This window comes from Amblyomma americanum, chromosome 10 (genome assembly GCF_052857255.1).
Source record: "Amblyomma americanum isolate KBUSLIRL-KWMA chromosome 10, ASM5285725v1, whole genome shotgun sequence".
NCBI lineage: Eukaryota > Metazoa > Arthropoda > Arachnida > Ixodida > Ixodidae > Amblyomma > Amblyomma americanum.
The window spans coordinates 105,503-122,235 of record NC_135506.1 but is presented as its reverse complement, the minus strand read 5'-3'; positions in this window follow the sequence as shown (position 1 = coordinate 122,235).

The window sequence follows — 16,733 nt, the reverse complement described above, 5'->3', positions numbered from 1 at the left end:
CGCGCCATTCGATGAAGGCGAAAGGCAGGAGTGTGCTGTGAAATATCAGACTTACGGGTGGTCGAAATTAATCCAGATCCCTTCACTACGGCGTCCCTCACCGACAATGTGTCGCTTCGTGACGTGTCCCACAATTTACAATTTTTTTCACATTTTCTAGTCTTTGTAGAGCTTTCATGTGCACTGCATCGGAGCTGCAAGGGTTTCTTGCCGCGCGGTATTACGTGAGCTGCCCTTGGCTGCAAGCAATTGGTACACCGCATTTTAGTTTCTGTGCTAAAATTGGCACATGCGGCACGTTGAATTCTTCCTCTTGAAAGTTTTGTGTGCTTACCAGCTTCACGACCTTTCCTAGGCGTACAGTCTGCTTTCCTGTCGGTACATGCCCCTGTCAGAATTAACTGCTTTTGTTCAATATTTGCTATGGCTTAGGGCATATTTAGTGCAGAAACTTCCATGATAAACAACTGTCTCAAGCTACTAAATTTCAATGCGGCTGTAATACAAAAATGCAACTGCATGACAAATGTCTTGCATTTTCAGTGCTACTGTTTTCTTCCTGAATGCACATGTTATGCCTCAGCGAGCATGCACCGAGACTATGTGGCTGAAAACCTCTACTAATGCGCGTCCAGGGCCTTATGGGCAAGTGACACAGCAACTATGCCAATGTCCACTTACTGAAGCTTTATTGCATGTATGAGAACCTTGCTCACACACACGCAGAATTAAACAAACATAAATATGCACTGCAATTCATTTCAGAGCCTGCATGGTGGTGCGGAACATTGCATGCCATATGTATATCCGTTGCAGCTCTGAATGTTAAGAATTCCCAATGCTGGTTGCTACATTAAGTAGATAAAAAAGAAAGTACTAAAATAAGTGCTTTGTTTTGTGGGGTATTTAGAAATATCCAGTAGATTCAGAATGTAATATCAGTGTTGCTTCCCATCAAGGCAGAGAGGCCTTGCAGAGGTAAAAGAATATCGGTTTGCGAGTTGCACAGTGAATTATACATTCTTCTTTTTTCCACGGTGTTAATTTGTTTGAAAATGCTTGAGATGTTCTTAAAGTAAAAAACCTTTTCACATGGGTAATTGCTGTTTGTACCCCAACAGATTTATCTCTTTTTGGTTTCCATGTGCTGTCTGGGGAAGCTAACTGCCATTCTTTAAATTATATGCGTGCTGATTATGGCTGATATACTGTGACATTTCTTTTCTGTTAGGTAAGCTTCAATAGGAAAATTAATCTTCAGACAATGGACACGATGTGAGCAAAATTACAAGCTGTCACTACAAAATAATCTTCTGTATACCGTATACTTCTCTTAATCTGGCAAAGGATATCTTGGCAATCAATTATGGCTGATATACCGTGACATTTCTTTTCTGTTAGGTAAGCTTCAGTAGGAAAATGAATCTTCGGACAATGGACACGATGTGAGCAAAATTACAAGCTGTCACTACAATATAATCTTCTGTATACCGTATACTTCTCTTAATCTGGCAAAGGATATCTTGGCAATCAAATAATGCCCTTTGAATATCAATCTGTGCAGGGAATGTTGCCTCCACAAACTTCGAGTTCTGTTCAAACACCAGAAAAGAGAAAACAAGCGGTGGTAAGTAAGGCAGGCAGGCAAGGTTAACCTGAAAACATACAACACCAGAGCTTTCACATGTGTATGTGAATGGCTTATTTCTGGCATGTTTTTAATACTGCAACCTATTTACAGCGCATAGGTAAGGGGTCTTGAGTGACTGGATCAGCTTGATTTTACACCCATGACTCTTGCTAACACACTTAAAACATTTGTATGCCTTTTTTTTATCAATAAACCAATAAATTTTTTAGTGTGTGTGTCCTCCACATCAAGCTGAGAGAGCCCCTGCCAGATCTCTCGGCTTGGAAATGGGTGTCCAGCAACACAAGCAACGGCGAGTGCAAAGGAAATTTTTTTCCTACACCTCAGTGCGAACCTCCTGCATTTTTGTTACCCCTGAAGAAAGTACACGTGGCTGGAACCGAGCAGCTTGTCATTGTAGAAGGTGACTAAATTTTGATTCTGCTTTATAGGTTGACACTCCGGAGAAAGCTTTCTTGAAAGCACGTGCAGCAAAGTTTGCCTCGGAGCACATAAAGTCTCGAAAGCGTATCAAGCAGCTGCAGCAGTCTAGAAGACCCCAGAAAAAAAAAAACGCTTGAAGGATTGAAGGCTGTGATTCAAATGCTACAGAGGCAAAATATCGTGCTGAAGGATCAGGTGGCTGTGCTTGACACCCTTGGAATAGCCAATCAACACCTCCCTAAAAAACAGATATCCAAGCGCCCTGGCCGGGATGTGCCGAGGCAGTTTTCACCTGAGCTCAGGGCCTTTGCGCTGTCACTCAATTTCTACTCGCCACAAGCATACAATCACGTGAGACAGGTCTTCGACACCTGCTTGCCCCACCAAAGAACACTGCGAGAGTGGTATCAGACTGTAGATGGCAATGCTGGCTTTTCAACTGAGGCATTCAATGCTCTAAAAATGAAGTGCACCGAGATGAGCAGCCGAGGCCACCAAACTGTATGCAGTCTGATGACTGATGAAATGTCAGTCAGGCAGCAGGTTCAGTGGAACAGGGGCAATTCTGAGGGGTTTGCTGACAAGGGCACAGGAGTTGATGGTGACTGCCTGCCACAGGCAAAAGCTGCTTTTTGTTGTAATGGCAGTAGCCATTAACGGACGGTGGAAGCTGCCGCTCGGATACTTTTTAGTAGATGGTCTTCTCGGCGAGCAGCGAGCTGATCTAGTTATATACACAAAGCCTGCTTCTTGCCCACGATGCTGGGGCAATGGTTGTAGCTCTAACAGGCGATGGAGCTCCAGCAAATACAGCCATGTCAGAGGAGCTGGGCTGCAGCTTCAAAAATGTAGACCAACTGAAGACGACATTCTCTCATCCTGCCACCCAAAAACCAGCGGCAGCATTTCTTGACCCTTGTCATATGTTAAAACTTGTCACAAATGCTCTAGCGCACAAAAAATCAACAAGGGAAACACGGTGGCACGGCAGCATATTGAGCGGCTACATAGTTTGCAACAAAAAGAAGGGCTTCACTTGGCCAACAAGCTGCACAGAGCGCATATTCAATGGCAGAGGCAGCCGAGGAAGGTCAGGTGTGCGGCCCAAGTTATGAGCACTTCTGTGGCCACAGCACTTGCTGAATGTCGAGTGCTCAAAGTAGATGGTTTTGCCGACTCACAGCCAAGTGAAGAATTTTTGAGGTGCATTAACAATACCTTTGATGCGTTGAATTGAAGGTCCATACAGCAAAAGGGATTCAAGAAAGTTTTAAATGAGTGAAATTTCAAAGATGTTGAAGCCATGTTTAGAGCCTCCATCATTTACCTGTCATCACTGAGCAAGTCTACCAGTGGCCACAGCATGATTGAGACGGCACAAAAAACGGGATTTTTAGATTTCACCACATGTATGAAAAGCTTACTTGCACTCTACAATTTCACTGTCATGGAAAAGAAAGTCCTCAAATATATATAGGCACACAAAATTTGTCAAGACTGCCTGGAACTTTTTTTCGGACTTATCAGGTCCCACAGAGGCCACAACGACCACCCAACTATTGTACAATTTCGTGCTGCTTTCAGAAAAGTAGTAGTTCACAATGAGCTCGGTGATGTAGCAACAGGGAACTGCTTGCCTTTAGAAACTGCAGCAATCTTGTCGTGCGGTAGTGCTATTATTGCTTCAGCAACTGAGACACTAAACGCGTCAAAAGGCAGGAGGCGCATCTTGGATGCGGACACTGCTGCGCAGCACCAAATAGCCAGAGATCACGACTGTATCTCACATCCAGAGCATAATACTGAATGGGGAGACAGAGTAGTGACGTACCTGGCTGGTTACGTTTCACACAAGTTGCACACTAAGCTGATGTGTGACCAGTGCGCGGTAGCGTTGTTTGCATCATCAACCACAGGGTGACACATACTCTTTCATTCAGAGAAAAAGTAGCGGAGGGCTGAGCTACCCATCAGAGAGAGAGTGCAATTAAAATCTGTCGTAAATCTGAGTCTCTTGTTCGATTGCCATTGCACGGTAAAAGCCTGTCATCAAGAACTTTGTTAACTAACCTTGTGCATGAAGTTTTGGTTTCATTCCAGCAAAGATCTGTTTCTGGAGCTTCATGGCCACATGTTTCCGCTTGAGGATCATTATGTCCTTCTAGTGCAGAGCATTGCAGGGTGCTTTTTAAATATAGGCTCTATCACGTAGGCAAGAAGGTCACAGAAAGCTTCCAGGATAGCCATGTGCGACTAATTTTTAGGAAGCTTACCCAGTTTAAGGGCCAGTAGCGGGCAAATAGCTACCGAGTTTCTTTCCGAAACAGTGAGGCAAAGGAATGCATGTCCAGTGGAGCATCATTTGGGAGAGAGGGGGAAGGGGTTATCATCATTTAAGGAGGGTTCTGGCTATGCACTGCGGCCAGTAGTTTAATCTTGCAATAGTCATAAGTCCTCAGTCTGAATCCTCTGCTAGTTTTTGCGGATAAATTTTTTGTTCAGCTCACACTCGTCAATGACTGGTTAGTAAACCCTGAATCCCCCTTTTTTTTTGTGCATAGCATTTACCATGTATATTTAACTATTGTTTGATTGCACGCTGGTAATGTAAATAATGCCTCCTATATTTGCTTACTGGAGTATTGGTTGGTCAAGAGCCCAAATAAATGTTTCTGACTACGCAACATGGTGTCACTGCTCTACTTTCACTATTATACATTTGGACATGCACAAAACTGTGTAAACAGGCCCTGCAGGCCAGCACGAACTGATGAAATCCTTTCAACAAGAGGTGGAGACTAAGGTAGGTCAACGGGGCCTCTTGCTTATATGACCAAGAAGAACCATTTCCACCTTAGTTCCTGCAGCAATATCTTGGGGATTTGTAAACAAGGTTGAGAAAGGCGGTGCAAGTTGCACAGCTAGGTCGTATCGGCTACGCTGTATCGTTTATTCTGAACGTGCATATATGTTAGCCAAGTTGATATTTATCGGCTGACTGAGAATACCGACTAGGTGAGCACCGTTGAAGTTATGCTGCAGAATAACTGTATGACAGAGCTAGGTTTGGTCCGACCGCGTAGCTGCGGGGTTAACAATTAATAGCCCCATGCTACTGAAGCTGAGTTGCATGCGCGCGTATTGTACAGGGTTCATGTGCTCTCGCGCGCATGGCAGCGGCGCATTCAGAGAGGTTTTTCACTTAATCTATATATACATAGTTTTGCAGTGCTAAACTCGCACTGTGCGAATACTACTTGGGGGGGGGCCACCTGCGCTCCGGACGACGCGGATTTATAAGCTTGGTATATACTGTCGTATAACATCCCTGAGTGAAATTCCAGCGAGAATAAGCGAGCGTAACAGAGAGAAGCATTTTACGGTGACCGTTTAGCGTTGCAGCAGTCGGTACAGCGCAATTAATATATACACCAAAGCGCAAGGTGATCCATTTCAGACACACAAGATCGAGCGAATGCAATGGGATCAAGTGCAGAGCGCTGAGCCGTTGCGGGCTGCAGTGGCCGGACGACCGTTATTTTAAGGGTTTTGAGAAATAAGGTGCCTCGAAAGCGCGCAGCCCGCCGCAGTCGTTCCCCTCGCACGGGCGTAGAGCCGCCGGCAGCCCTTCCGACGCCGAGGAATACGATCGCAAAAGCGTGCCGCTCGGTGTTATTCTACGCCTGCTACGCAAACTTCCTTTTGACACACAGCAGGGAAACGTGGGAAACGCTGAAAGCCTCTGCGTGTCTGCATAGTTCGAAAGGATGCAGTAGGCTGCTGCAGAAAACGACGGCTCGGTGCCGCACAGCCCGATCGCTCCGCATCACTGCACTAGCTTTGAAGAGAAAAATTTCCGCTGAACGGCGATTCGACACATCCAGAAGAAATCGTCAATGAGTGCGTACCGCTGCGAGGCGAGGCGAGGCGACTTTCGGACGCAAGGCAAAGCCGAGCACATCACCTCGAAAGCCCACTCGCCGCCACCGAGAAAAAAACTCGGGCTACTCGCACCCACCGCTCTCTGGCCCTTTGCAATAATGACGCAGTACGCTGTTGTTAGTGGCCCGATTTTTCATAGCAAAAACGACAACGTTGCTAATGGCCAGACTTTCTAAGCCTAAATTTTGGCGTTACGTTTGGTGACACGCTGACACGGGAGTGTCACCAGGCTCTGCCTTTTAACTGTCGTAAGTGGTTCTGGTTGTTGCCGAAAAATTTGTGTGCAGGGCGTGCAACTGTTTCTTGGAGAACACCTTCGCTGCACTGCACAGGGTTAGGGGAGGGGAGTTAAAGAGATAGAATAGAGGACGGGTCAGAAGGCGGAAAGGGCGGCAAGTGCACGGCAGAATGCGGCACGAAAAGCGCGATACACAGGCACGAGAAACAGTGGGCGGGCACACATTGCGAAGCGCGCACTGGTGTGAGTCAGAAGACACCCATGCACTCATTGATCACAGTATGTTTCTTAGTGCAGGAGGAGGGGAAGTGGAGACGCCAAAGAGTCTCTGGAAAGGGGTTTGCGGGCACACACAATGTAGCGCGCGATGGTGAAAATTCAGCACACTGGGGCACAATGCACAGAAGGTTTGTGTTCACAGCACGCAGCACAAAGCACTTGGGTGACACTAGATGCGCCTGCGAAGGCCTGCCTCATCGACGAAGGAGACGAGAGCGGACAGGGCAGCTTTCCTTTTGTGTGGCGATGCCTCAGGGAAGACTGGGTCGCCGGCAGTGGCAGAGGGCAGGCCGAGCTTGCTGTATTCGGCGCGCATTATGGAGCGCACGTTAGCATGAACGGGGCACTCACAGAGCAGGTGCTCAACTGTTTCTGTCTCTCCGCAGTCAATACAGTTTGTGTCGGCCTCTCCCATGGGGCGGTGGCGTCGGTCTGCCGTGAAGACACAACCAATCCTGATGTGCAGGAGTAAAGAGTATGCCGCGCGTCCGAAGGCAGTGTACGGGACAGGCCTTGGGAGCTTGCCGGATGCGACGCGGGGGTCTGGGTGGCAAAGTGCAACCTTGTGGCGCAGTATGTGACGCGCTGCGTCAAAGGCCGAGATAGCCTCACAAACTGGAGCTGCTGGGTTGGAGTGGACTGCCTTGGCGAGTCGGTCAGCAGCTTCGTTTCCTGGCACTCCCACACGGGATGGCACCCACTGCAACAAAATATCACAGCCGCGCGCACTGAGCGTGCACAGTTTGTGGTGTCGCTGCTTAAAGATTACGCGTTATAAATATTAGGCAACAGCGCGCGGTGATAGCCGAGAGCACGGTGTAAGAATAGATAGGTGTACCAACGGCGCCGCTTGTCTTATGCTCCGCACGTTGCGCGAGGAATCTCGCAGTTTTGCAGCGTGCTGATAGATGGCGGCACACAACAATAAGGCCTTGGGTGTCTCAAACCAGCGCCGGGGGGAGACAACTTAAGAGACTCCGCCATATTGAATCCCAACTGGCCTCTGCCATGTACCGAAAAATGCTCGACTGGTAGCCCAGTGTAGCTATCATTGCAAAATGCCATTCAAGTTAAAGCACTCTGAAGCGCAAGCTTTATTTACTTTGGCGGATTTGATGTAAAAAAACTTACCTTTGCAACTTTGAACAGAGGGCACTTCCAAAGCAACAACTTCTTGCAATGTGCTAAGTTGTGTTTGTTTTTCCATTGCTATATTAAGTTGAATGCAAGAGATATGAGATGTTTAATTGTCTGAAGCAACCCAGCTAACAGCAGGAGTACTAACGTCCCACGTATCTAGCTGCCTAAATTCTTTTTTAGTTTCCATAAGTAAAAACAAACTAATAGTAACATAAAAACAGGCAATATTTTCGGTAATACGTACCTTTGCAACTTTTATCAGAGGCCACCAGCAGGACTACAACTTCGTACTAAGGGTTATTTTAGTTTTGTTTCTCCATATGTTATACAAATTTCTCTTCAAGAGAGATGACAAGCCAAATTGCCTTAAGCAATCTACCTGCAAAAAGGACGATTTATTTGCAGTAATAAAAAAACGATTAATAGCAAACTCAAACACTATTTGCTTTGGCGGATTGTATTTAAAAAATACTTACCTTTGCAACTTTGAACAGAGGGCACTTGCAAAGCAACAACTTCTTGCCATGTGCTATGTCCTGTTTGTTTCTCCATGTATTTTACAAAGTAGTATGCAAGATTGATGACAACTTGAATTGTCTGAAGCAGCCCAACTGACTGCAGGGGTCCAGCTTTACTCGTATTCTGCCTGCTTAAAATCTAATTTATTTGAAGTAAATTAAACTAATCGCAAATAAAAAAACATTAGTTAGTGTGGCACACTTTATTAAAGAAAATTCGTACCTATGCAACATTTAACAGGGGGCACTTGCAACGCTGCAACTTCTTGATAACGTCTATTTTAGGCATAGAGGTTTCTCCACTTGTTATACAAACTTTTATGCAAGAGAGATGACATGCTAAATTCCCTGAAGCAACATGCCCGCAAAAATTGCATTTTAATTTGCATTAAAAAAGAAACTAATCGCAAAATTAAACGCAACCATTACTCATGTTGGCGCATGGATTGAATAGAGTACTTCAATCTGTATTCCGGGTCTTTCGGTTATGTGCGCTTGTAACTACGGCGCTGCCAAGCTGTTTCAATTCCCGCTAATGAATTTTCACGGCCAAATCTCAACAAAACTTTCTCTGTCCTGTGTTCGTCCCTTTATTTAATACGCCTCTACTGTATGGGACACTGCACAGCAATTGGAGCAAATTCACAACAGGGCAGCAAGATTCGTCTCGGGCAGGTACGGCCGGGCGCAGGGATAGTTGTACAGAAATTAATAATGTCTTGAAGTGGAAGCCCCGCCGTGATTGTGTTTTAGTGCTTATGTATGAATATGTGCTTTCTTTTCATGTGGGTCAAAATACCGGCAATAAAGAAAAAAAAAAAAGCGGTGGCTCAGCGGTTAGGGCGCTCGACTACTGATCCGGAGTTCCCGGTTTCGAACCCGACCGTGCCGGCTGCGTTTTTATGGAGGCAAAACGCTAAGGTGCCCGTGTGCTGTGCGATGTCAGTGCACGTTAAAGATCCCCAGGTGGTCGAAATTATTCCGGAGCCCTCCACTAGAGCACCTCATTTTCATTTCTTCTTTCACTCCCTCCTTATCCCTTCCCTTACAGCGCTGTTCAGGTGTCTAACGATATATGAGACAGATACTGCGCCATTTCCTTTCCCCTAAACCAATTATTATTAATATTATTATTATTATTATTATTATTATTATTGACGTGGGAAAGTCTTGCTGCTTCTAAACGACATGACCATTCTTGTAAAATTTGCGAGTACCGTCCCAGGACGAACTTGTTCGCGAATTCATTTTTTGTTGAAACTGTGCAACAGTGGAATCGACTTTCGGAGGTTCAAGTGTGCGCTGTCAACGAAGACGTTTTTTTTTTTTTGCCAATCCGTGAATCCGGGACCCTGCTATACTGCTATAACACCTTCGGGCAATGCGGGCTAATTCTTGATTAAAAATTCAAGTGCGAACTTTTCGGAGTGCGTCGTCTGTTCGCGCTTAAGTTTGGGCAGTGGTTTAGGACGCTTCATTCACTCGCTGCAAGTTGGCCTGTTATATATTGTCGCAGCGCGACTGCTACAGCGCGGAGCTGAATATTTGATGTACAGTACAGTACCAGCAACCGCTGCCCATTACGAGCGACCGCTTTTTGTAACAGAATGGCTGCGAAGAGAGCTTATATCATGCAAATCCTTGGAGGAATATCGGTAGTTTTTCAACACCTGTTGCGCCGGTTCAGTAGTACGTAGGAGCGCTCGAGGCGACTGAGCCGACGACTCGGGTTCAATAACGCGGCCGCGCCATTCGATGAAGGCGAAAGGCAGGAGTGTGCTGTGAAATATCAGACTTACGGGTGGTCGAAATTAATCCAGATCCCTTCACTACGGCGTCCCTCACCGACAATGTGTCGCTTCGTGACGTGTCCCACAATTTACAATTTTTTTCACATTTTCTAGTCTTTGTAGAGCTTTCATGTGCACTGCATCGGAGCTGCAAGGGTTTCTTGCCGCGCGGTATTACGTGAGCTGCCCTTGGCTGCAAGCAATTGGTACACCGCATTTTAGTTTCTGTGCTAAAATTGGCACATGCGGCACGTTGAATTCTTCCTCTTGAAAGTTTTGTGTGCTTACCAGCTTCACGACCTTTCCTAGGCGTACAGTCTGCTTTCCTGTCGGTACATGCCCCTGTCAGAATTAACTGCTTTTGTTCAATATTTGCTATGGCTTAGGGCATATTTAGTGCAGAAACTTCCATGATAAACAACTGTCTCAAGCTACTAAATTTCAATGCGGCTGTAATACAAAAATGCAACTGCATGACAAATGTCTTGCATTTTCAGTGCTACTGTTTTCTTCCTGAATGCACATGTTATGCCTCAGCGAGCATGCACCGAGACTATGTGGCTGAAAACCTCTACTAATGCGCGTCCAGGGCCTTATGGGCAAGTGACACAGCAACTATGCCAATGTCCACTTACTGAAGCTTTATTGCATGTATGAGAACCTTGCTCACACACACGCAGAATTAAACAAACATAAATATGCACTGCAATTCATTTCAGAGCCTGCATGGTGGTGCGGAACATTGCATGCCATATGTATATCCGTTGCAGCTCTGAATGTTAAGAATTCCCAATGCTGGTTGCTACATTAAGTAGATAAAAAAGAAAGTACTAAAATAAGTGCTTTGTTTTGTGGGGTATTTAGAAATATCCAGTAGATTCAGAATGTAATATCAGTGTTGCTTCCCATCAAGGCAGAGAGGCCTTGCAGAGGTAAAAGAATATCGGTTTGCGAGTTGCACAGTGAATTATACATTCTTCTTTTTTCCACGGTGTTAATTTGTTTGAAAATGCTTGAGATGTTCTTAAAGTAAAAAACCTTTTCACATGGGTAATTGCTGTTTGTACCCCAACAGATTTATCTCTTTTTGGTTTCCATGTGCTGTCTGGGGAAGCTAACTGCCATTCTTTAAATTATATGCGTGCTGATTATGGCTGATATACTGTGACATTTCTTTTCTGTTAGGTAAGCTTCAATAGGAAAATTAATCTTCAGACAATGGACACGATGTGAGCAAAATTACAAGCTGTCACTACAAAATAATCTTCTGTATACCGTATACTTCTCTTAATCTGGCAAAGGATATCTTGGCAATCAATTATGGCTGATATACCGTGACATTTCTTTTCTGTTAGGTAAGCTTCAGTAGGAAAATGAATCTTCGGACAATGGACACGATGTGAGCAAAATTACAAGCTGTCACTACAATATAATCTTCTGTATACCGTATACTTCTCTTAATCTGGCAAAGGATATCTTGGCAATCAAATAATGCCCTTTGAATATCAATCTGTGCAGGGAATGTTGCCTCCACAAACTTCGAGTTCTGTTCAAACACCAGAAAAGAGAAAACAAGCGGTGGTAAGTAAGGCAGGCAGGCAAGGTTAACCTGAAAACATACAACACCAGAGCTTTCACATGTGTATGTGAATGGCTTATTTCTGGCATGTTTTTAATACTGCAACCTATTTACAGCGCATAGGTAAGGGGTCTTGAGTGACTGGATCAGCTTGATTTTACACCCATGACTCTTGCTAACACACTTAAAACATTTGTATGCCTTTTTTTTATCAATAAACCAATAAATTTTTTAGTGTGTGTGTCCTCCACATCAAGCTGAGAGAGCCCCTGCCAGATCTCTCGGCTTGGAAATGGGTGTCCAGCAACACAAGCAACGGCGAGTGCAAAGGAAATTTTTTTCCTACACCTCAGTGCGAACCTCCTGCATTTTTGTTACCCCTGAAGAAAGTACACGTGGCTGGAACCGAGCAGCTTGTCATTGTAGAAGGTGACTAAATTTTGATTCTGCTTTATAGGTTGACACTCCGGAGAAAGCTTTCTTGAGAGCACGTGCAGCAAAGTTTGCCTCGGAGCACATAAAGACTCGAAAGCGTATCAAGCAGCTGCAGCAGTCTAGAAGACCCCAGAAAAAAAAAAACGCTTGAAGGATTGAAGGCTGTGATTCAAATGCTACAGAGGCAAAATATCGTGCTGAAGGATCAGGTGGCTGTGCTTGACACCCTTGGAATAGCCAATCAACACCTCCCTAAAAAACAGATATCCAAGCGCCCTGGCCGGGATGTGCCGAGGCAGTTTTCACCTGAGCTCAGGGCCTTTGCGCTGTCACTCAATTTCTACTCGCCACAAGCATACAATCACGTGAGACAGGTCTTCGACACCTGCTTGCCCCACCAAAGAACACTGCGAGAGTGGTATCAGACTGTAGATGGCAATGCTGGCTTTTCAACTGAGGCATTCAATGCTCTAAAAATGAAGTGCACCGAGATGAGCAGCCGAGGCCACCAAACTGTATGCAGTCTGATGACTGATGAAATGTCAGTCAGGCAGCAGGTTCAGTGGAACAGGGGCAATTCTGAGGGGTTTGCTGACAAGGGCACAGGAGTTGATGGTGACTGCCTGCCACAGGCAAAAGCTGCTTTTTGTTGTAATGGCAGTAGCCATTAACGGACGGTGGAAGCTGCCGCTCGGATACTTTTTAGTAGATGGTCTTCTCGGCGAGCAGCGAGCTGATCTAGTTATATACACAAAGCCTGCTTCTTGCCCACGATGCTGGGGCAATGGTTGTAGCTCTAACAGGCGATGGAGCTCCAGCAAATACAGCCATGTCAGAGGAGCTGGGCTGCAGCTTCAAAAATGTAGACCAACTGAAGACGACATTCTCTCATCCTGCCCACCAAAAACCAGCGGCAGCATTTCTTGACCCTTGTCATATGTTAAAACTTGTCACAAATGCTCTAGCGCACAAAAAATCAACAAGGGAAACACGGTGGCATGGCAGCATATTGAGCGGCTACATAGTTTGCAACAAAAAGAAGGGCTTCACTTGGCCAACAAGCTGCACAGAGCGCATATTCAATGGCAGAGGCAGCCGAGGAAGGTCAGGTGTGCGGCCCAAGTTATGAGCACTTCTGTGGCCACAGCACTTGCTGAATGTCGAGTGCTCAAAGTAGATGGTTTTGCCGACTCACAGCCAAGTGAAGAATTTTTGAGGTGCATTAACAATACCTTTGATGCGTTGAATTGAAGGTCCATACAGCAAAAGGGATTCAAGAAAGTTTTAAATGAGTGAAATTTCAAAGATGTTGAAGCCATGTTTAGAGCCTCCATCATTTACCTGTCATCACTGAGCAAGTCTACCAGTGGCCACAGCATGATTGAGACGGCACAAAAAACGGGATTTTTAGATTTCACCACATGTATGAAAAGCTTACTTGCACTCTACAATTTCACTGTCATGGAAAAGAAAGTCCTCAAATATATATAGGCACACAAAATTTGTCAAGACTGCCTGGAACTTTTTTTCGGACTTATCAGGTCCCACAGAGGCCACAACGACCACCCAACTATTGTACAATTTCGTGCTGCTTTCAGAAAAGTAGTAGTTCACAATGAGCTCGGTGATGTAGCAACAGGGAACTGCTTGCCTTTAGAAACTGCAGCAATCTTGTCGTGCGGTAGTGCTATTATTGCTTCAGCAACTGAGACACTAAACGCGTCAAAAGGCAGGAGGCGCATCTTGGATGCGGACACTGCTGCGCAGCACCAAATAGCCAGAGATCACGACTGTATCTCACATCCAGAGCATAATACTGAATGGGGAGACAGAGTAGTGACGTACCTGGCTGGTTACGTTTCACACAAGTTGCACACTAAGCTGATGTGTGACCAGTGCGCGGTAGCGTTGTTTGCATCATCAACCACAGGGTGACACATACTCTTTCATTCAGAGAAAAAGTAGCGGAGGGCTGAGCTACCCATCAGAGAGAGAGTGCAATTAAAATCTGTCGTAAATCTGAGTCTCTTGTTCGATTGCCATTGCACGGTAAAAGCCTGTCATCAAGAACTTTGTTAACTAACCTTGTGCATGAAGTTTTGGTTTCATTCCAGCAAAGATCTGTTTCTGGAGCTTCATGGCCACATGTTTCCGCTTGAGGATCATTATGTCCTTCTAGTGCAGAGCATTGCAGGGTGCTTTTTAAATATAGGCTCTATCACGTAGGCAAGAAGGTCACAGAAAGCTTCCAGGATAGCCATGTGCGACTAATTTTTAGGAAGCTTACCCAGTTTAAGGGCCAGTAGCGGGCAAATAGCTACCGAGTTTCTTTCCGAAACAGTGAGGCAAAGGAATGCATGTCCAGTGGAGCATCATTTGGGAGAGAGGGGGAAGGGGTTATCATCATTTAAGGAGGGTTCTGGCTATGCACTGCGGCCAGTAGTTTAATCTTGCAATAGTCATAAGTCCTCAGTCTGAATCCTCTGCTAGTTTTTGCGGATAAATTTTTTGTTCAGCTCACACTCGTCAATGACTGGTTAGTAAACCCTGAATCCCCCTTTTTTTTTGTGCATAGCATTTAACATGTATATTTAACTATTGTTTGATTGCACGCTGGTAATGTAAATAATGCCTCCTATATTTGCTTACTGGAGTATTGGTTGGTCAAGAGCCCAAATAAATGTTTCTGACTACGCAACATGGTGTCACTGCTCTACTTTCACTATTATACATTTGGACATGCACAAAACTGTGTAAACAGGCCCTGCAGGCCAGCACGAACTGATGAAATCCTTTCAACAAGAGGTGGAGACTAAGGTAGGTCAACGGGGCCTCTTGCTTATATGACCAAGAAGAACCATTTCCACCTTAGTTCCTGCAGCAATATCTTGGGGATTTGTAAACAAGGTTGAGAAAGGCGGTGCAAGTTGCACAGCTAGGTCGTATCGGCTACGCTGTATCGTTTATTCTGAACGTGCATATATGTTAGCCAAGTTGATATTTATCGGCTGACTGAGAATACCGACTAGGTGAGCACCGTTGAAGTTATGCTGCAGAATAACTGTATGACAGAGCTAGGTTTGGTCCGACCGCGTAGCTGCGGGGTTAACAATTAATAGCCCCATGCTACTGAAGCTGAGTTGCATGCGCGCGTATTGTACAGGGTTCATGTGCTCTCGCGCGCATGGCAGCGGCGCATTCAGAGAGGTTTTTCACTTAATCTATATATACATAGTTTTGCAGTGCTAAACTCGCACTGTGCGAATACTACTTGGGGGGGGGGCCACCTGCGCTCCGGACGACGCGGATTTATAAGCTTGGTATATACTGTCGTATAACATCCCTGAGTGAAATTCCAGCGAGAATAAGCGAGCGTAACAGAGAGAAGCATTTTACGGTGACCGTTTAGCGTTGCAGCAGTCGGTACAGCGCAATTAATATATACACCAAAGCGCAAGGTGATCCATTTCAGACACACAAGATCGAGCGAATGCAATGGGATCAAGTGCAGAGCGCTGAGCCGTTGCGGGCTGCAGTGGCCGGACGACCGTTATTTTAAGGGTTTTGAGAAATAAGGTGCCTCGAAAGCGCGCAGCCCGCCGCAGTCGTTCCCCTCGCACGGGCGTAGAGCCGCCGGCAGCCCTTCCGACGCCGAGGAATACGATCGCAAAAGCGTGCCGCTCGGTGTTATTCTACGCCTGCTACGCAAACTTCCTTTTGACACACAGCAGGGAAACGTGGGAAACGCTGAAAGCCTCTGCGTGTCTGCATAGTTCGAAAGGATGCAGTAGGCTGCTGCAGAAAACGACGGCTCGGTGCCGCACAGCCCGATCGCTCCGCATCACTGCACTAGCTTTGAAGAGAAAAATTTCCGCTGAACGGCGATTCGACACATCCAGAAGAAATCGTCAATGAGTGCGTACCGCTGCGAGGCGAGGCGAGGCGACTTTCGGACGCAAGGCAAAGCCGAGCACATCACCTCGAAAGCCCACTCGCCGCCACCGAGAAAAAAACTCGGGCTACTCGCACCCACCGCTCTCTGGCCCTTTGCAATAATGACGCAGTACGCTGTTGTTAGTGGCCCGATTTTTCATAGCAAAAACGACAACGTTGCTAATGGCCAGACTTTCTAAGCCTAAATTTTGGCGTTACGTTTGGTGACACGCTGACACGGGAGTGTCACCAGGCTCTGCCTTTTAACTGTCGTAAGTGGTTCTGGTTGTTGCCGAAAAATTTGTGTGCAGGGCGTGCAACTGTTTCTTGGAGAACACCTTCGCTGCACTGCACAGGGTTAGGGGAGGGGAGTTAAAGAGATAGAATAGAGGACGGGTCAGAAGGCGGAAAGGGCGGCAAGTGCACGGCAGAATGCGGCACGAAAAGCGCGATACACAGGCACGAGAAACAGTGGGCGGGCACACATTGCGAAGCGCGCACTGGTGTGAGTCAGAAGACACCCATGCACTCATTGATCACAGTATGTTTCTTAGTGCAGGAGGAGGGGAAGTGGAGACGCCAAAGAGTCTCTGGAAAGGGGTTTGCGGGCACACACAATGTAGCGCGCGATGGTGAAAATTCAGCACACTGGGGCACAATGCACAGAAGGTTTGTGTTCACAGCACGCAGCACAAAGCACTTGGGTGACACTAGATGCGCCTGCGAAGGCCTGCCTCATCGACGAAGGAGACGAGAGCGGACAGGGCAGCTTTCCTTTTGTGTGGCGATGCCTCAGGGAAGACTG